The following is a 15887-nucleotide window of genomic DNA, read 5'->3' on the forward strand; positions in this document are numbered from 1 at the left end:
ACTTGTGGAAGATGAAGTGTTGCGCTGTGAATTTACTACTGAAGTTAAAAATCCAATCGATGATTCTTCAGGTACTCTTGGAGAAGGTGGGGGGGGGAGGAGGAGGGGGAGGAGGGGGAAGGGGAGGAGGAGGGGAAGAGGAAGGAGGTGGGTGGGTGACAGGGCTTCCCAAAGCTTTTAGTTTAAAGAAAGTATGGCCCCTAATCAAGGAGACTGATTTTTTTTCTTCATTTGTGTCAGAAGGATTTTTCTCAATCTGGATCTGTAACTGGTTTGCCACATTCTCAGTTTGTTTGGGTTTCTTGACTTCAGAAGATGGGAAATACGAATTCTATAAAGTCAACCAGAAATGACAGATATTAATTTCCCTAAAGTCATTTCCTGTGAGAGTCATCTTTCCCATAGTTTTTTCTCTACCTGTTTCTGAGGATTCTCAGCCTTTTCTAAGGTCTTCTCTCATCATCATCAAATCATCCTTTCTTCCCCCTCTTATTGGGGCATTTCTGCTTCCATTGTGATCATATTTCACCCCATTTCCTGCCTTAACAGGTAAATCCTTTGCTCAGTAGAGTATTTAGGGAAAGACCCTCATTAATTTCTCTACTAGCAAAACAAAACAAAAAATTAAATCTAGCAAAGTAAAAACATCCCTCTCTGCTCTCTCAAACAGGTTAAACTCTAATTGTTTTAGAGTCACCCAAAGGAAGAAGTGACTGTCTCCTCACTGAGGCAAATGAAAATCCACCACCAAAATGAAATTTAAGGCTATATTACTGAATGAGACCTAATTTGTTCTTTTCTTTGGTTTAATATGTATTTTTAAGCAGAACAATAAATAAACTAAAACCAAATAGCTCATATTCTTTATTTTTATTCCTTTCCATAGCACCCTTGGATGGGATGCCATATTTTATAGCCATGCTATTGAATGTTTTAAAAGGAAATTGAATTCAAGGATGACTCTGGATGTGGGCTGCCCTCAATATGGAATGTGGGTAGTACTCTTCTAGACTTATAAATCCTTCCCAGACACACAAATGACCCAGCTTTTCAAAGGATATACCAGTGATATACTACCTCTAGCAGTTATGCCATGCTGAAAAAGGTACAGTAAAGGCCCTGTGAAGCCAAGATATCCAGAAACTGGTCCAGCTAAGAATACAGGGGACCATTAAGGGATGAATTTCTTGGGCAAAGGTCTTGTCAAAGTATTCTCATTTCCCTTTAAAACTTCTTTTCTTTTTATCTTTTGGGAGTTTGGTGATACTATATGTACAGAATAATTGAATCCTTGGGTAGTAATCATAAAAAATTTAAGATCTCATGGGAAGTGTTAGATTTTCCTTTCCCTGAAAGATCCAGGTTGCAATAATTATTGGGTACTCATCTCATCTTTTTTGTTTTATAGGAAGCTTTGTCTACATGTAAAGAAAATTCAGCTATTCTCCACCACTGAAATTGCAGAGAGGATACAGACTCAGGCAAGTTGAATGATTGCCCATGGTCACAAAGGCAGTGAATGCAAAGCTCAGGCCTAAAAACCATTTTAGTTTTAGTAGCAGTTTGGTATGTGGGCTCTGGGTATGGTGAAAGAAACACAAAAGGAGAAGAGACCTTTCTAGAAATTGGAAGAAGCAAGGATCCCCAGAAGGTGGGAAAAAATCTCCCTCCATTTCCTTACTGATACTCCCTACCTCCCACTCCATCTTCTTCTCAAAGGATTCCTGTACTTTGATCCACTCCCTGAGTGCATCTTAAAGAAGATGCCAGCCCAGTCACCTTCCAAGATGTCACAACCTGTCTTGGTTCTCTCAAAGATGTTGAGCAGGCCTCATCTGCAGGGCTTTCACTTGTTCTTTTACACTTTAAGACTAAGACTAGTGCGGCGATGGAGAATTGGATGACTGTGAGGATCAGCAAGATGCACAGGACACCCTGCAAGAGAGGTGAACAGAGTAGAGATGTCCACCTTTTAGAGGACTTGAGGCAGTGGGTACCTGATTGGTGTTGGGAAAGTCATGAAGCAGAGCAAGGACAACATACTTCACCTGCTTCTGCAGGCATAGGATATGGACACATTACTGGTGCCATATCATATTATCATTACAACAAAAGCAGCAGCAGTAAATAATGACTAACATTCATGTAGCATTTGTAAGGTTTACAAAGCGCTATGAATGAGAAAAGAGGATGAGAGAGGATAAGTGATTTGTTTAAGTCTCTTAAGAAGTTAAGACATGGGGTGGCTAGGTGGCACAGTGGATAGAGCACCGGCCCTGAAGTCAGGAGGACCTGAGTTCAAATCTGGCCTCAGGCACTTAATGATTACCTAGCCGTGTGGCCTTGGGCAAGCCACTTAACCCCATTGCCTTGCAAAAACTTAAAAAAAAAAAGGTTGACACAAGCAGGATTTGAACTTAAGGCTTCCACTCTACCCTTAGCTGTCCCTATGTCAATTTAATATTGTAATTAGGCCTGAATCTAACCATTGAATCCTAGTGACTCTAATCTCTTCCAGATGAGAACCCTTTAGGTCATCTGAAGCAAGCACTCATGGCTGCCCCTAATTTTCTCCTGTCCAGTATAAGCACCACCAATTTCTTCAACCTTTTTTTTTTATATTGCATGGTTCTGGTTTTCTCTTTGTCTTGGTCCTTCAATGTCGTAACTACCTCCAGTTTGTTAGTGACTGTCTCATAATGTGATGCTAAGCTGGAGCACAATTCTCCAGCCAAGGTCTATAGGCTGAGCAGTCCAAGTACCTTTCCTTTTTCTAGAATCTCCAATCCTATTAATGACTTCCTAAAACCACTTTGTCTCTCTGACATCAGCAATCCTTTTGCTGTCTCAAATAGGGGTTGCAATGAATCTGAATCTCCAACCCTTTGTTATGAAACATTCATGAGACAGATTTTTTTAAGTTTTTTTTTTTGCAAGGCAATGGGGTTAAGTGGCTTGCCCAAGGTCACACGGCTAGGTAATCATTAAGTGTCTGAGGCTTGATTTGAACTCAGGTACTCCTGACTCCAGGGCTGGTGCTTTATCCACTGGGCCACCTAGCCCTGCTACAGTGGATTTTTTTTAAACGTGATTTTTAAAAACAGATTCTTAAAATTTTATCAAGTATATTTTTTAATGAAATCTTCTTTGTTTCTAAGTATGATCCTCCCCTTGCCTCTTCTCCCAAAATGATAATAAAGAATAAAAAAAGAGACTTAATAAAGACATCCCTCAAAACTTGACGAACAAGTGTGAAACATATATAATCTTCCCACACTTAGTCTTTTCCCTTTGCAGATAAGAAAGGGAGGGACATTTTCTTATCTCCTTTTAGGAGATATTCTTCTTTGAATCTTGTAAAATTTTCTATGATGTGATTTGACTTCCTTGTCAAATCCTTTTCCAGGTTATTTGAATATAATTATTAAGTCAAAGAGTCCCTGGAACCAATCCCTATAGACCTGAATTTCCAGAAAAATGTCCAATTACTTACATTATTGCCGTCTAGCTAGCTTCCAAACCTTGAAAACATAGTTCTCATAGGAGAATGACTCTGACCCTTTAAAGTCTTACCTTTACTTCTGTGTAAATCAAGTTTCTTTTAAGTATCAGAAGCGTAGAGGACAGGATAGTAGTTTCCCACACTGAGTCAGAAAACTGAGGACCCTTTGGTTTCCCTCTAGTAATCTCTGAGTTAGTGATTTGACTAGCCACACAATTGAATAGATTCAGTTATTTGATTGAATAACAAACTTTTTGCTGCACAGATGCATTGTTTGATGGGGAAAAGCAAGAACTTTTTTTTCAGTCTTATTGTGAGTCAATGAGAATGGAGAAAACTAGAGTCTCCCAGGAGATACTCAATTGCCTTGGTTTCTGTCCTAATTCAAAAAAAGTCTGAGGAACTGAGATCCATGGGCAGAAATCATGAAGTGTAGTCAGTGGAACTCCTTTGGAGCTCCAGAAAGCTTCATCCCCTTTTAGGGAGTAGGTGATGATGATGTTTGTCCTTTGTTCTTGAAGAAGATATGATGTCAGGGAGGTGAGGCCATGCTAAGTCACCAGCCCCACTTTCTCCTCCAGAGTCATCTGGGTCCAGTGGCCATATAGGAATCTGAGGACTGGAGATGGCCCAGGATGTGAGGCACTCAGGGTTAAGTGTCTTGCCCAAAGTCACACAGCTAGCAAGAGTCAAGTGTGTGAGATTGGATTCAGACTCCTGTCTTCCTAATTCCAAGGCCAGGGCTCTATCCACTGTACTATCTAGCTGCCTAGTAGAATGGAAAGAGGCATTTATTTTAGGTTTTTGCAAGTCAATGGGCTTAAGTGGCTTGCCCAAGGTCACAAAGCTAGGTAATTATGAAGTGTCTGCAGTTCAGTTTGAACTCAGGTCCTCCTGACTCCAGGGTACGTGCTCTATCCACTGCGCCACCTAGCCACCTGAAAGAGGCATTTCTGATTGAGTAAAACTTTGGAATGATTTTAGGACTTAGAAGAAATCTTAAAGGCAGTGTGATAGAATCAGTATAGTATGAGGTTTGGAACCAGGAAGACCTGACTGAAACCAACCCACACATTGCCTCCCTTGGGACCATTTACCATCTTTACATCTTGTTTTCCTGTATGTCCAATGTGGGGTTATCAGGAGGATTAATGGAATTCTGTAAGGAAACTACAGGAAGCCCCAGCCATGGGAAGGTACTTGCCAGGTCCCAGGGATGATCAGATAGTGCTGATCATCACAGTGCTGACAATCACTATTATAAGCAGTTACATAGTCCTTTCAGCTTTCAGAATTGTCTGTTGTTTCACTGTACCTCCTAACAACCCTGTGAGCTAGGTTCTATTCAGGTTATCATCTAGCTTCCTCAGGACTCACAGTCTAAATTGCTGGGGGGGGGTTCCTTTAGCTCCATTTCATCTAGGGTGACTCTGGTCCTGGAATCAGGAATCATCTTTCTGAGTAAAAATCTGGATTCAGTTATTAGCTGTGTGATTCCGGACAAGTCGCATAACCCTATGTTTGCCTCAGTTTCTTCACCTATAGTAAAATACACTGTGGCAGGAAATGGCAGACCACTCCAGTATCTCTGCCAAGAAAACATCAAATTGGGGGGGGGGGGTCACAGGGTCAGACTGAAAATGGTGGAACATCTAGGGGGCAAGTCAGATTGCTCCAAGAGATTTCAATAAAGGGATTACAATTACTTACATGAAGAACAATTTCACTTGTGATACATATGCTGCTTGCTGAAGGGCGAACACATTGGAGTAACTGATGGACAGATAAGCTGTAGAAGAGGATGCCAATCCCAGATGCAGAGACCATGGCGCTGAGAATATCCATGTAAAGACTCATACGGTCCTGGAAGAGAATGACAGCAGATGCCCAGCCACTGGGTCTTTCCCATTTGGGACCAGAAGGGAGAGAGTTCTGAGCATTGTAGCCTAAGACCCACACTTCAGGACTTCAGTCCCCAGGGCTCCAGATGAGTTTAGACCAGTTGCTTGTGGCAAATACTGGATGTCCTAATTGGACAAGGCTGTAGGGGAGCCCAGAATCCCTAGACTGAGAATAATGGCAGGAGCAGGGAGCCAGGAAACCTCATTGTGACTGTGCCCCAGTTGATGCCAGCTCTCTGTATTTTGGGGGCTGGAGCCAAATTAATCAAATCTAGTTTCACTGTCTCAAAGCTCAATGAAATCATCTTTACGAAGTACAAGTGAAGTCAGATTGGCCCGAGTTGGCTCCCCAGATATTTGGCAGAGATAGAAGCAAACCTACTGGGGGAAGTGGAAAAGGTAAAGGAATAAATATTTCTACAGCACCTACTTTAACATTAACAATCAGGACTCTATGTGCTTTATAAATATTTTAACCTCAGTGCAATGCTGGAAGGGAGATAATATTATTATCCTCATTTTACAGGAAAGGAAACTGAGACAAACAGTGGTAAAGTAACCTGTTCAGGATTATACAGCTAGTAAATGTCCAAGGTCAAACTTGAATTCATATTGGTAGTGGACAATATAACAGTACCTTTAAAAACAAAGTCGGTGAGATTGGAAGAAGATGGGAGGTGGAGAAATAAGAAAACATTCAATTGACACTAAGGTTAGACACTAGTGACTATAGCTATAGAACATATCCAGCCTTTATTTTTCATTCTGAGAAAACCTCTTTGTTAGGATTAAAAGCTTTCTCTCAATCTGTTTTGCTTTTCCATTAATTTCAAAACTTAGGGTTGTCTTTTTTTATAAGAATTTTTCAAAATGAGGCTTCCTGTTTGGTTCCTGGAGAGTCAGGGATATCACTGCCTAATATTTAGAGTCGATGTGGAAAATTCACGTTAAACTTTAAATATGGTAGAAAGTCCAGGGGCATAAGGAATTCTGAAAGGTTATGTGAGTAGCTCCAAATAGATGAATAAGAGGGGAGGGAGAGAAGAGAGAGGAGAGAAAGTATGTGTGTGTGTGTGTGTGTGTGTGTGTGTGTGTGTGTGAGAGAGAGAGAGAGAGAGAGAGAGAGAGAGAGAGAGAGAGAGAGACAGACAGACAGTGGGACAGAGGGAGAGAAAGACAGAGAGACAAAAAGCTTTCGTGTATGAATATCTTGAAATAGAGGAGAAACAGAGGAGAGTCGGAAACAGAAAGACTGATACAGAGAGACAGAGAAAGAGATAAGAGATGTTGCTGGAGAAAATGGATAGGAAGAGAGAGGAAGAGAGCATATATATATATACAGAGAGAATGAGAGTCAGACAGAAAGATAGACAGGAATAGAGAAAGCTAAGAGATAGACAGACAGGCACACACACACAGAGAAAGACAGGACAGACAGAGACAGACAGAATGAGCTCAAAAGAGAGGGCAGACAAAGAGAGACAGACAGAGATAGAGACTCAGACAGAGGCAAAGAGAGAGACAGAGAGGCAGAGAGAAAGACAGAGAGACAGACAGAGACATAGGAAGATAGAGACAGAGATGTAGATATGGAGAGAGCAGGAGAAAGAGAACAAGAGAGGAAGGAAGAGAGGAGAGAGAGTCAGAGAGACAGACTGAGAGAGACAGATAAAGAGACACAGACAGAGAGACATAGGGTCAGAGGGAGAAAGACAGATGGAGAGAGAATATGAGTATGTGAGTAGCTCCAAATAGAATAAAGAGAGAGAAGTCCCTTCCACCGAACCCCTTCTCTAAGAAAATGTGAATCTGTCAATACCTGGGGACTCTTTTCCATATTTCCTTCTATCCCCCACACCGAGGACAGTGCTTTGCAAGGAGCAGACACTAATAATCATTCATGGCTTAACTCATATAAAGTGCATCTTTGATCTCTGAACCAAAAATATCACAATCGAATCATGGGGGAGGCACCCAGTCCTTCAAGTTAGTAAGGACCTTACATTAGACCTTATCCAGTTTCCTTAATTTAGAGAAGAGGATCTTGAGGCAGCATGTCACCTGTCCCACGTGCTGCAGACCAGACTCTAGATTAGTCATTGAAGCAGTTTGCTTTCTGTCAGTGATTGATGTCTCATTGCAACAGAGAAAGATTAATTTTTCGGCCCACCTTTCTGTAATTTCCTCATAGAATGAGCCTACATCTCCATACTGGGACCTGCATCTTGCCCTTAGGAAAATTTAATCTTGAACTGAAGACAAGTCTAAAATGACTCTGGAATGAAATGGAATAACCATTTATTAAACATGTGCTATATTGGCAGCTACAATGCTGTGGTTCCCAGCTAACATCTCTTCTCCTCTGAGCTCTAACAGCCTTAACAGCATGCATCCCTGGAGATGGAGAAAATAGTCTGGGGATGCTGATGTGAAAGTTGGGCTCCAGACCACAAAGAAATCAATGCTTTCCCATTTCTTTTTTTTTTTTTATCAGATTGCAGTTGGGATCTCTTTTCATAGTCTGGATTTCCTGAAGACAAATGCTATAATTTATTAACCGAGTGATTTTGGATTTACGCTTTCTTCCTTGGATATCTTTATCTAATAACTGGATAATCCCTGGGGTATAGACTGGCAAAGATGACTAGTGAGGTCCCTTCCAACTCTTAAATTTTGTGGTTCCATGAGATGTTGTCAGGAATCCGAAAAGACAGTGATATCAGTAAATAAAAATGGCATGATTTTTGAGTTGATGTGGCATAGAAAATGAGCATTTTCTCAGTGAGTTGGGTACATCTTTAAATGGGTAAAATCGTCTATGTAATTTGAATCCCGTGCCGGTTCTTACCTGACTTGCATATTTCACACCATTAAGAATGGTAAAGACTCCTGTAATGGTGTACTGTGAAGAAGAGAGTAAATTTGTTAGTGGATCCCAGGTGGCTTCAGATGCCCCACATCATTTGATTGATACCATCACCAAAAGCTCAGGACATCAGAGTAACACAAAGCAGCAGAGAGATACTCTAGTGGGTTCCAGAAGTGGAATATGAGTAACAATATTATAGGAACAAAAGACAGAAATCCAGGCAGAGTTCCAGGAGAAATTTCAGGTGAGACAGATCACTTTCATTTGAGGCAATCGAAATAGTTTTCATGACTTTCACCTGGTCTCAAAGATGGGAGAGGACTCTCCAGACCTGGTACAGAGAGGGGCAGGGAATCAAACTCCCGAAACACGGAAGAGCTAGGTATCAATGGGAACACAATGGAGAGTAGTGGTCCACTTGGTTTTAAAAGGTAGAGTATATAAATAATGGTTGTGTATGAGGGGACCAGAGGGTGAAGGGTTTGGAATCCCAGGATCAGCAGGGATTACCTTCTTAAGTAGGCATTGGGAAGGTCAAAGAGAGAGGTAAAGATAGACAGAGAAAGACAGATGGACAGACAGAGAGACAGAATGGTTATGTATATGAATAGCTCAAAATAGAGGGCAGACAGAGACAGAGACTGAGAGACAGAGATAGAGACAGACAGACAGAGGCAGAGGAAAAAGACAGAGACATAGGAAGAGAGAGAAGGACTTTGTGCAAAGCAGGGGTGGGATCAGGGTGGTGCCTTTAGAAGAGAACACATGGAAAAGGGAAATTGGAAAGAAAGCCCTGAGGAGCAAGTTAAATGTGGAATTCTACTAGCCATCAGTCTTGTTCTTTTCAATGTTGGCTTTCAAGGGTCACATTTTCCAAATCGTTTTGATTATTTACTCAGTTTTCCAAGGAGAAGAAGAAGACTGTTTCCCATATACTTTGATCCAGGAGAGGTTTCTACTGTTAATGTTAGATTCTGAAATTACTAGAAAACTGGACAGGTGACTGGCCAAAAGATACAAGTGAGGTACCACCCACTAATCCCTGGCTCTGTCCCATCAGTGCCTAGCGTGGGATGAGACAGATGGGTTTCCTCATCCTTTCACAATCCTTTACAAAATTGGTCAAGCCCAACATCTCACTTACATGGATAGGTTCCTGGACCCTAATGAGAATTTCAAAAAAGCTTTCCATCCAGATTCCCAAATTATTTTGTTCACTATACTCACACATGCTCCTGTCCAGAATGGATACCTTGTGATAAAGAAACGATGAATACTTGACTTTGGAAGGCCAATTTTGTTGGTATTTGAAAATAAAAAGGCTCCAAATGAAGTGATGAGCAGACCTATCAGAATCTGGAGAACCTGTGTAAAAAAAAAAGATGAAAAATTTGGAAATGGGTGCAAAAGTAGATTCTTTTTTAAACAAATGAATCCTGATCCAGATTTGGGAGCTCAGGAAGAGAACTCAATGATTCTTTCATAAGTGGAGGGTGGGGAAATGCCCTGAGAAACAAGGTGCTGTTACCCATCAATCTTCTATTCTTTTTTCAATCAAGCTCTTACCCTGATTTTACATGGGAATCCCTTACCCTCTGATGAATAAGGCTGCTACTAAGGGCACAGGACAAAGAGAATTCCCCCTTGCAATGACAGTTCTGTTCACTGAAAGTCAATAAACTCTGTGCAAGGTGCTATATTCAGTTCTGGACATAGTGAGTTTCTCTAATAAAGGCCTCATTTCTCAAAAATATATTGAGTATAAAACTGTGTCAAATTTATAAAAAAAATAAGAGTTAATGGATAAAAGGTACAGGAAGTTTTCAAAAGAAATAATCAAAGTTATCTTTAGTCATACCAAAAATGCTCTAAATCGCTATAAGAGAAATGCAAATTAAAACATTTCTAAAGTATCTATCATGTTTATCAGAAATGACAAATGATAGAAGATTTGCGTAAAATATATTGACACTAATTAGTGGACTAGTGAACTGGTCCTACCATTCTGGGAAAAAAGTATTATAAATGGTGCCAACTTTTTGACCTCAAAGTACCACTACTACCAATACTTGTACCCAAAAGAGATCAAAGGAAAAGAAAAGGGCCTATATGTACAAAAATTTCATAGCAGTTCTTTCTGCTTTGGCAAAATGTTGAAAATTGAAGGTATGCCTATCAATTGGAAATGTGTTTTATATTCTGCAATTTGATAACATTGCTTGCCTTCTCAGTGGATGGGGGAGAGGCAAAGAGAGAGAATTTGAAACTTAATTGAAAATGAAAAGTGTTAAACATAAAATATTAAAGTATTAAACATAAAATATTAAAAAATAAGAATTTATGTACCCCCAAAATAATCTAGGAAAAATATTGAGGACCCGAGTTTGTGTTGATGACTTGATGAATTAAAAAATGACAGTATTTGATGGCTGCCTTTCATAATCCCTCTCTCCACTCTGATCTACCTTCCCTTTTCTTTTAGATCCTGCCTCCCAGACTAAGGTTCTAGAAACTTCTAGGAGTTGTGTTTCATGCAATAACAGAGAAGATTGTGGGGGAGAGAAAGGGAGCCTAATAGAAGGGTCGGACCATCTGATTTTTCTTTCTGGGTAATACTGGTGAGAGTATGCTTATGTATTAAACATTTAAAATACCTTTTCTAAGAAGCCAAACTTCCTAGTGAAACAATGGAATGCTTTGTTTGTCTTCCTCTGGTTAGAGTTGGTCTACCATTGTGAATGGATTAATTTCCACTGGGGAAATAGAATTATTCTCCCCTCCACCCCCATTTCTAATCCATACTTCGACAGTTCTGAAGAGCATCCTTTTTTTTTTTTTTTAATTTAGATTTTTCAAGGCAGTGGGGTTAAGTGGCTTGCCCAAGGCCACAGGGCTAGGTAATTGTTAAGGGTCTGAGGCCAGATTTGAACTCAGGTACTCCTGACTCCAGGGCTGGTGCTCTATCCACTGTGCCACCTAGCTGCCCCTATGAAGAGCATCCTTATTACTGCCTATGGTCCCATCACTGGCCAGATCTGGCCATCTCTCCTTCCCTTGGCATCTCATAGGTTCTCTCTTCTTTCCCCTCTTATATGGCCACCTTCTCATAGTTTACCCAGACAATTTCAGTGCCTTCCTTTTGAGTCCTCTTACCTTAACTCCCCCCTTTTCTCCATCTTATTTCCCTATACTTAGCTGTTAAAGGGATCTTTGTAAAGTATCATCCCCTACCTAATAAAAGTGTGTGAACCCCGATTACTTATGGCTCAAATATGAATTTTTTGAATTGAAATATTCTTTAACGTGGTCCCTTCCTTCCTTGATAGTCTTGCTAGACCTATTTCCCCTCCATGTTGTATGATCCAGACACACTGACCTGCTTAAGTACTTCCCCACATAGACCATTCTAGCTTCTATTTCTCTTCCTTTGTATTGGCACTCTCTCTGTATTAAATCATCTCCCACTCCATGTCTCTCCCTTGGAATTTCCAGCTTCCTTTAAACTCAGCTTCAATTTAGCCTTCTTTCTGAGGTCTTGACTGATCCCCTTTTTCTTCCCTCCCCAGAGAACTTGTATTCTGCAAATAATTGGGGATGGACCTTATCTTCCCCTTTCAATATTAAATTCCTTGAGGGGAGAGAGTTCTGTTTCTGAGTCCCCAGACCCAGCTTAGTTCATTGTTTGTATTCTGCCCCAGAAAGGGACAGGATTTAAGTGTGTGTCTCTACTCATTCCATCAGCTGTTCTTAATGTCTGTCCCCATGCAGGAAGTAGTCCTTGAACTCAGGAAAAGTGTTTTTTTTTCTTTTTTCTTCTTTTTTAAACCACGAACTTTTGTTTTTAATCATTTTGTATGTCAACAAAATGCCTTTTTAAAAAATCAGTTAACTGTCTTATAGAAAATGAAATTAAGGTTAGAAAACTGAAGATTAGGGTTTGAATGTCTCATGGATAGTCTATGAGGAAAGTTTTTAAACTGTTCTTTGTGGTCCCTTCTTTGTGGTTTTGCTTTCTGCAGGTTGCATTCCCCAGTCTGGAGTCACCCAGACTTAAAAGACCAAAAGGAGTGTGGACTGGCCTCCTCTGTAATATCAAGGGCTGGCATCTGACTTACCCCCATCAACCTTGGCTTCCTTTGAAGTAAGCCTGGCATGAAATCTTGACATTTATAAGGATCTGCAGTCATTTTTAGCTTCTCTCTATGGCAAGGGTTCAGGAATGTCTTCATCTTTTCTTTGGTCCTCGGCTTTGCCTCCATGATGTTGGAATTCATTCTGGGGCAGAAATCTGCTCTGTCTAAGCAGATGAGCCTTGCCGCCCACGTCACATTCTGCTTCTCCTCTGGGCTGGTAAGCTACTCCTTTGCTTTCTATTGGAATCCTGAAAGCATGGAATCCTGGAGTCATAAGAGCCATGGAACACCAGAGTCATAGAACCATGGGCTTGGGAGGGACCTCCAGGCTCTATCTCTGGACACTGGTTTGTCTTTCATTTTGTGTTATGAATTTGATTCTCATTAAGACAAACAATAAAGACAAACACAAGCATTCATATTTTAAAAAAGAACACCAAAGAGGATTGAATGTGAACCCATGAGTTTCTGCCATATGTGGTCTGACATTTCTTAAAGTGTATATTAAAGAGAACTAATTGAGAGCCATTTCACAAAAATCCTAGAGAGAAGAGAACATGAAAGAGAAGTTCAAATGATAACAAAGCCTGTACAGAGAAGCTAAGAAGGATAAGGACTGAGAAAAGGATACTGGATTTGAGAATTAGATCATTAGTCACTTTGGAGAGAACAGCTTCAACTGAATGAGGTCAGAAGCTGGTCTGTAAAGTTAAGAAGATGAGAGGAAAAGGAATGATGACTTTTTTTTTTAGGTTTTTGCAGGGCAAATGGGGTTCAGTGGCTTGCCCAAGGCCACACAGCTAGGTAATTATTAAGTGTCTGAGACCGGATTTGAACCCAGGTCCTCCTGACTCCAGGGCCGGTGCTTTATCCACTAGCCACCCCTGATGACTTTCTAAAGATGGTTAGCCACAGAAAGAAGGAGAACTCTGGGGCAATAGTGAGTAGGAATGGATGGGAAGTGTTTGGATGAGGATCAATGGAATAATGAATAGAAGACTGACCCCACTGGGAAATGCTTTGGGCCCACAGATGTGGGTTGCATGACATAATTTCTGAGTAATTTAATCATTTTAATAATAATGATAATGATAATAATAGATAGATGGGAAGGTCTTAGACCCAAGACATTCATGAGGATAAAGCTCACAGTTTAAATGTCCTTTCAAAAAGGAGTGGTCCTAAAGGTGACAGTCAACTATAATTGGTTAACCTTTAATGAGAGAATGAATATTTCACTGAGGCTCATTTATTTCTGAAGTAAAGCCTTCAGCACTCTATTCAAAAAGTTTATCTCCAAATCTGAGTAGAGTACAAAAACTGCTCCAACTGGGTGGGGGCTGGTTAGAGGAGAAGCTTAGTTCAACCTTCAGAGCCTGAGGTCTTGAAGTGAGGACAGAAGAAAAAGGGAAAAATCTGAACCCTCCCAAATCATTGGCTATTAAGCATTTTTCTCGCAGAATTACTGGAAGAATTCATAGGGTTCTTGAGAGACACCATAATGCCAACCCAGAGATAAAATATACTTGGTATGGAGGAAATACACTACCTAACACTTTTCTGCCAATCTCTCTAAAAAAAAAAATACAGCAGTTAATATAGTCTTTTGTCTTGCTTCTAATTTCATGTTTCAGTCTATGGAGCACTCACCAGAAGTGTTATGATTTTGATCCTATTCTGGTGATTTTTTTTTCCTTGAAAGAGAGTGAGCTTTCCATTGTAGAATTTGTTTTAGCCAATGGGGGAAATCACATCCATAGTTATCTATTTCAGTTTTTGACAGGATTATTAATTATTACATGAAGGGAATATTGTGGATATAGTTTACCTAGATTTTAAGAAAACTTTTGATAACAATTTCATAGTATACTTGAGGAAAAGATTGAGAGCTAAACAACAGATAACTCCTCCAAATATCTTGTACTTTTTGATTTGTTTATGAGCAGCTCTGGACAAACTTTTGACTTTTCTGGCTTAATCTTCCTTTTTTATCAACAGGTCATGATTTATCTATTTCTCCTCATCTTGCCTGGTATCTTCTTACTTACTCCTGTTCTTTCCCTCTTCTGAAAGCTTCTCCCTCTGAGATTGTCTGCTAACTGAATATTCCATGAGAAAAGTTTTAAGTTTTCTACCCTATAATAGATCTATTTTTCTGCCATGGCCCAGAGCTGAACAAATTTCTTTGAAGCTTGGACCCAGAAGGGCTACACCATGCTGGACTCCCCCTTCCTACCAATGCTCAGATATAACTGTTCCTTTGTTTCTGCCTCCTGCTCCCTGGCATCTTCAGTTGAATTATGTGGCCTTTAAGGTTAGACTTTTCTTAAGCAAGTCAAATGAAATGTCAGTTCAACTTTTCAAATTTTTTGAAGAAGCTCCATTTCATTCCAGTCATATTTTTTTAATTTTTAATTTTGTATTAAAAATTACTTGATATTTTAGTTTTTCCAGTTACATATAAAAATTCTCATATTCATTTTTAAAACTTTGAGTTCCAAATTCTCCCTTCCTCCCTCTTCCCCCACATTGAGAAAGCAAGCAATTTGATATAGGTTAAAAATGTGTTGTCACAGGGGTGACCAGGTGGTGCAGTGGATAGAGCACCAGCCCTGGAGTCAGGAGTACCTGAATTCAAATCCGGCCTCAGACACTCAATTATCTAGTTGTGAAGCCTTGGACAAGTCACTTAACCCCATTTGCCTTAGGGGAAAAAACCCTAAAAAAAATGTGTTGTCATGCAAAGCATTTCTATAGTAGTCATTCTGTGAAAAAAAAACATAGACCCCTCCCTCTAAAAAAACCTCAAGAAAAATAAAGTTAAAAAAGTATACTTCAGTCTATATCCAGACACCATCATCTCTTTCTCTGAGAATGGGAGGCATTCTCCACAAGTCCTTCAGTTGTCTTTCAGCCTGAATCTTTATGGTATCCTTTGGTATGTTCCCTAATAGAATGGAAGTTCCTTGAGGGTGTGGGCTGTATCATTGCTATCTATCTATCCCCATCTCCTAGTTCAATGACTTGTGCAGAGTAAGAAACTGAATTATTCTGAAACTAGGACAGTCAGTCAATGGAGAGACTGGAGAGAAATAAAAGTGAAAGATCTGATGGATATGGAAAATAATGGGGCCAAAGGCATCAATTGAAAAGTAAGTTTTGGGAAGGAGGAGGTCTGCTTAATTCCCTAAGAACATGGAAGGAATGAATACAATATAGATTTTAAAATGTGGTATGGAGTAGCTCTTATCTGATAACCTCACTTATCTGAGGAAAATATTGTGTCATTTCAGTCATCTCCAACTCTCCATGACTCCATTTGGGGTTTTCTTGTCAAAGAGACTGGTGGACTTGTCAATTTCTTCAGCTGATTTTACAGATGAAATTGAGGCAAACAAGATTTAAGTGATTTGCCATCTTTATGTTCAAATCTGACCTTTTCTGACTCTAAGCCCAGTTCTCTTAACTACCCACTATTCTTT

The 15887-nt window shown here is 40.0% G+C and overlaps 2 long non-coding RNA genes across 2 annotated transcripts in view; one reads left to right on the forward strand and one right to left on the reverse strand.

Moving 5' to 3' along the window:
• LOC141518969 (uncharacterized) overlaps window positions 1-1606 on the forward strand; it is a 205366-nt gene extending 203760 nt beyond the window's left edge. The window contains exon 3 of the long non-coding RNA XR_012477325.1: window positions 1409-1606. This is a non-coding gene — a long non-coding RNA (uncharacterized LOC141518969). The remainder of the gene's footprint in view (window positions 1-1408) is intronic.
• On the reverse strand, window positions 880-8307 carry LOC141518968 (uncharacterized). The gene is made up of 3 exons (XR_012477324.1): window positions 8252-8307; window positions 5213-5365; window positions 880-1935 (listed from the first exon to the last, which is right to left on the reverse strand). It is a non-coding gene; the product is annotated as an uncharacterized LOC141518968 (long non-coding RNA).
• Window positions 8308-15887: the final 7580 nt, after the last annotated feature.

Source organism: Macrotis lagotis, chromosome 3, assembly GCF_037893015.1.
Source record: "Macrotis lagotis isolate mMagLag1 chromosome 3, bilby.v1.9.chrom.fasta, whole genome shotgun sequence".
Taxonomy (NCBI): domain Eukaryota; kingdom Metazoa; phylum Chordata; class Mammalia; order Peramelemorphia; family Peramelidae; genus Macrotis; species Macrotis lagotis.